Genomic DNA, 6,000 nt, shown 5'->3' on the forward strand with positions numbered 1-6,000 from the left:
ACATAGTGATCTAAAAGTCTTGAGGATAAGATTTTAGGTCTATTACACTTAGGAATATGGATTTTATGGCAAAATGATCAAAAATGGCAACTAAGGCTAGAATTAGGTATTTTCTATACATTGACATGTTATTTGCCATATATTGTTTGTCATATGCCATGTCATGACATCATATTTAATCTATGATCATTTGAAATGTCATGATAATGCTTAGGTTATTTATATGTCATGCTTTATTTAAGTTTTATACTTTATGCCATGACATCATGACATTGGCACATGTTTTTACTTATGATATTATATTATGCCATGTCATCATCTCTTGCATTTATAATCAATGAAATTGATTTAAGGTTAAAAACACAATTTGATATGGAGATCAAATTGATGTTTAGAAAATGCATGAGACCTTAGCCTAAGATAACCTAAACCCATATCTCACATCAAATTTGACTTGGATGTGTTTGATACACCTTAGATGTGTGTGAGATATTAGGATTGTCAGTTAGGATCAAGGTGCATAGTTCTTGTACCTAGATGAGTCTAATTCTAATTGGGGATCATAGGGAAATCTTATGTACAAGTCATGTACATTTAGCCCTAAGATTGTGGTCCTAAATTAAATGGTTTAAAATCATTTCGAAATTGATTTGAAAAACCTTGATGAAACTTTTCTAGTGATAACATTCATCATTGAGCAAAGTGATACAAAGAGGAGTTAACTTTGAGCTATTTCAAAGACTTTTGAACTTTGTATCAAGATTGAAAAATGGAAGATATTTTCATAGAAAACTATTTTTCCATGATAGTATATGTTATGAGGAGTGTATCCTCAAAATTTCATAATTTTTTGAATTTTATGTGATTTTTGATAGGTTTCTGAATTTCGGAAGTAGAAAAATCAGAAACTTCTGATATCAGAGCTGTGGACCGATCAGGAGGTTCCCTGATCGGTCCAGGCAGTTGTGGATCGGTCACTGTGACCGATCCAGGGAAGGCCTGATCGGTCCGGTGACCGATCAGGGCGTGCCAAAGTGCTGAAATTCGACTGGTTGTCTGAAATTTCAGCTCGGGAAGTGGTGTTCTAGGTTTCTAAAGGTATGGAACTCTCCAAGACATTGTTGATGCAATGGTCAAGGGGGAGTTGACCTTTAGGGAGAGTTTTACCTATTAGTCAAGGGGGAGTTGACTTTTAGGGGGAGTTTTTACTCCTAAAGACTTGAGTGATATGGGATTATCACTAAGTTAATTGTTGACCTTAGTATCAAGGGGGAAATTAAGGGTTTCAATGAAAGGTATGAGACTTTCATTAGGAAGAAACTCTTGACCTTGATTCACTCTTTTTGATGTGTGTCAAAAAGGGGGAGAATGGAGAATGTCTAGAGAATGTTCAAGGAAGAACATTGGAGTTAGTGGGAGAGTTTGTTGTTCACAACGAGTGAAGTTGTGAACAACGATAACTTACTCTTCAGGGGGAGAGTTTGTTGATGTGTGCCAATAGGGGGAGAATGAAGGGTTTAAGTTAGGCCTTCATTATCTAAGAAGGAGGTTGCCTTCTTAGAAAGAGAATGTAAGGTTGTAACTTATGGCATGAAGAAAATTGAGGCTATTGGATTAGCCTAACTTAAAGGTATTGTCAAACATCAAAAAGGGGGAGATTGTTGGTGCAATTTCCAGTAGGTCAAGGTTGACCTAGTTGACCAAGCGTAAACCTTGGTCATGGTTTCGATGTTTGACAATACAGAAAGACATGTAGACATGGACAATGTAGGTGCAGTTGTCCATGCGGAGAGATACTGATCATAGTCTGATCAGGTTGGATGAAGAAGAGTCAAGTAGGTCAAGGTTGACCGGATACTTGACTGAAAAGTCCTAACTGGGCTGTTAGGCAGTTCGGAAAGTCCTGGTGAGTGAAGCCAGACAGTCGGGAAATCCTGGTGAGTGAAGCCAAGTGAAAATCCTAGTGAGTGAAGCTAGGTGAAAGTGAAAGTCCTGGTGAGTGAAGCCAGGCAGTGGGAAAGTCCTGGTGAGTGAAGCTAGGCAGTTGGAAAGTCCTGGTGAGTGAAGTCGGGCAGATTGGAAATCCTGGTGAGTGAAGCCAGGCAGTTGTGAAAACCCTAGTGAGTGAAGCTAGGTGAAAGTCCTGGTGAGTGAAGTCGGGCAGATTGGAAATCCTGGTGAGTAAAGCCAGGTGAAAATCCTAGTGAGTGAAGCTAGGTGAAAGTCCTGGTGAGTGAAGCCGGGAAAGGGAAAATCCAGATGGATCAAGGATGATCGGACATCTGGTGTTGAGAAGGTCAAGTAGGTCAAGGGAGTGACCGGATACTTGACACGAAGAGAAAAGTCCAAGTGGGTCAAAGGGATTGACCGGACACTTGGTGGGGAGTCTTAGCAGGTCAAGGGAGTGACTGGATGCTAAGCATGAGATACCAATAGGTCAAGGTTGACCGGATATTGGTTTGGACTTGGTTTGGGCAAAAAACCAAGACCTGGATCGGTCTGGAGACCGATCAGAAAGTGATCAGTGCCTCTGTGAGCTTACTGATCGATCTGGGGACCGATCAGCAGGAAGCCTTATCGGTCCCCGGGGCCGATCAGTAGGAAGCCTGATCGGTCCCCGGGACCGATTAGGGCACGCACAGAGAGTTGGGCAACTCTCTGTGAAAGCCTCTGATCGGTCTGGGGACCGATCAGCATAGAGCCTGGTCGGTCCCCACGACCGATCAGATCAGCCCCAGACCGATCAGGGTGATGCCTGATCGGTCTGGCCCTAGCCGTTGTGACTCAACGGCTAGGTTATTTCGGGCTTCTGTGTTCTGGCCTTTTTGCTTACAGGTTCGCAGGATATCAGAGGATATAAAAGAGGCTGAGGGCTTCTACAGAACTTCTTCTTCTTCCCCCTCTGAAGCTTTCTTCTTCTTCTTCCTCCTCTGAACTAAGCTGTGTTCTTGAGCTTTGCTGAGCTCCAAAGCTTCGGGTGAGCTTCTTCGACTGAGTTGCTTGGTGGCATTCGTCTGTGAAGTTGGTGTTTCATCCGGGACTTCAGTCGACGAGAAGGCAAGCGAGTATTTGTACATTCATTGTGTATTTCGTTCTTGCTCTTCTTTGTATTTCCATATTGCTGTTGCAAGCTATTGTGGCGAGGTTTCTCCACCCATAAGGAGTATTTATTAGCCGGTTTTCCGGGGACTCATCCACCGACGGATTGATAGGCTTCGTCCACCTTACGGACACGCCGAGGAGTAGGAGTTTATCTCCGAACCTCGTTACATCGCTGCGTGTTGAGGTTTGATCTTCTTGTCTTTGTTTCTTTGTTTTATTTTCCGCTGCGCTAACCCTAATCGTAGGAAGAAACGAAGATTTGGAGTCGGCTATTCACACCCCCCCTCTCTAGCCGAGTACGACGATCCTAACAAATTACACACGTGAATACGATCCAAACTTTTTAAAGTAATCTAACTTATGTCTAGTGGATTTCGGATAATTAGATGTGGATCTCATAGGTGTAGAACATATAATCCCGCATTTATTATCATCTATATGTTGATAATTGATGTTCAGTATATGTATTAACTTATAGTCCCACATCTATGATATGAGCTGATAATAGATGTGCACTATATAATGGGTTGGTCCCCAGAGGATTAGGGTAATCTTGAGACGTCTCTTCGTTCCTCATTGACGAAGAGAATTCGGCGCCGTCAACCCTAACTCCTCCGGAAGACCTACCTTTTCCTTCCGCTGTTTCTTCTTCCACATAATCTTCTTGATGACGCTAAATTGATTGAGTTCTCGATGAAACGAAGATCCATGCTCATATGTTCTTGTTTTTCCTATACGAATTCTTATTTTGATTATCTAGAATTCATGCGGTTTAAGTTTTTACGAGAACCATCAATTGGTATCAGAGCGAAGTTTCTGTTTCGTCATTTTCATTGGCAATAAAACTTAGGTTTTTCGTCGATTTGTTATTTGTATGTTAGATCAAATTTTTTTCTAGTTGATCTTGTCCGAAAGCTTGAATCAACGGACGCTGGGCACGTGGCGCTCTCCAAGCGGTTGACGTAGATCTCCCGACTATCCGCCCGGACCTCCGGTGAACCTGCACAGAAGTCGGGCCGGGAAGGGGTTCCCGGCGACGACCCTCCGACGCTCAAGTCATGCAAAGCTCAACAAGAAAGTGGCTCCAAGAATCGTAGAACGCGTACCTCCGGCGAAGGATGAGGGCTTTTATATAGGGCTCTGGAGAAGCGGGTGCACACATACCGAGGTGTACACGTGTCCTCATCCCATACCCCAGTAAGGGCCTGTCGGTGAGCTTACCTGACCCCATACTGCTACAGTCCAAGCACGTCTTCGATGGGACAGCGGAACCCCCTGTCGTAAGATTTGGAGTATGGCCTAAACGTAGAACATGCCCGCTGTCAAAAAAAGATGTCCCTTGTCCTTTTCCCCTTGCTCCCGGCCGGGCGTCCGGCCGGCCAGCCTCTGCCTCACGTCCGGCCGGCCAGCCTCTGCCTCACATCCGGCCGGACACCTATAGTGGTCTACTTGGGAGATTCTCGGTAATGTGCTTTGTGGAGACTGTTAGCAGTATGCTACCTCATGTCTTCGGCCGAGCATGCCCTCCGCTCGGCCCTACGATCCTGTACCATGAGCGTCGGGGCCCAACTTCCTGCTGGGGCGCCTTTTGCCATCAGTTAGACACTGGTCGGCCGGCCGGGCGTTCGACCCACCCGTCTCCGGTCGGCCACCTGGCCCTTTGACTTTCACGTGGCGTTGACTCCCCAGAACGGGGGTCCCCTGTTCTTACCGCCGGATCACTTGCCTCCCCTTCAAGTCTAATCGAAGGAGACGATTAGTCCGACTGACTGGACTGTGAGTCTAGCCGGGCGGCGCCTTCGTGCCATTATCCTCCGCTCGGCCTACCGCAGGGATGAGCTTAAGGTTAGTCAACAACCACATTCCTTGGGCCTCCTCGTAATCTGCGCCAATCTTCGACATTAAGGCTGAGCATGCGCTCATTAAATGGTTCGAATGGTTGAATGCCACGTGGCGCACTGTCATCATCGTGCGGCGGCGACAACGTGGTGCTTTGATGGGATCGAAGCGGTTCGAAATGAACGGCAAGATGCAAGCTTTGATTCCCGTGACCTGGATCCAACGGTGGAGGTCGCCCGGCCTCCACCCTATAAAATCTTCGTTTTCTCCTCCACCGCCTTACTCCTTCTTTTGCGTGCTCCTGATTATCCCTTGCGTTCTATAGCTCCGGCGATCGTGTTCTCCTGCTTCCGTCAATCCCCGGTGTTCTTCCTTCGATCCTCCTTTTTCTCGTAAGGTTCTCCCCTCTTCCTTCTTGTTTCTGGTGCTTTCTTTACATTTCTTTCCCCAATTTCCACTCCCAGGGTACTCCTTTCGCTTGTTGTTGTCTTTCTTCTGCCTTTTTGCCTTTTCGATTTCTTCCGCTCGGACCATGGCTAGTTCTTCTCATCCTGAAGACCAGTCGCTCAGCCCATGGTACACTACCATGCAGTCACGATTCGACCAACGTGATTTTGATATTCTGACCGATAATTTTGAAATCCCCGATGATTTTGAACTTCTTTTAGCCGGTCCCTCCGCTCGGCCACATAGGCCGCCGCGCGGAGCTTTCTGTGTCTTCCGCGACCAGTTTACTGCCGGTCTGTGTTTCCCTGTACATCCCTTCATTGTAGATGTCTGTAACTTTTTTGGTGTTCCGCTCGACAGTCTAGTACCCAACACCTTTCGCCTTCTCTGTGGTGTTGTTGTTTTGTTCAAGATCCACAACATCCCCCTCCGACCGGAGGTCTTTAATTATTTCTATTACCCCAAGCAGTCCGAGCCGGGCACCTTCATGTTCCAAGCTCGACCCGGCCTAGTCTTCTTTAATAAACTGCCTTCTTCCAATAAAAATTGGAAGGAGTATTTTTTCTATATTCGTATGCCCGATCAGGCCAATTTTTGAACCAAGTGGCAAGT

The sequence above is a fragment of the Zingiber officinale genome, chromosome 7A (assembly GCF_018446385.1).
Source record: "Zingiber officinale cultivar Zhangliang chromosome 7A, Zo_v1.1, whole genome shotgun sequence".
Taxonomy (NCBI): Eukaryota; Viridiplantae; Streptophyta; class Magnoliopsida; order Zingiberales; family Zingiberaceae; genus Zingiber; species Zingiber officinale.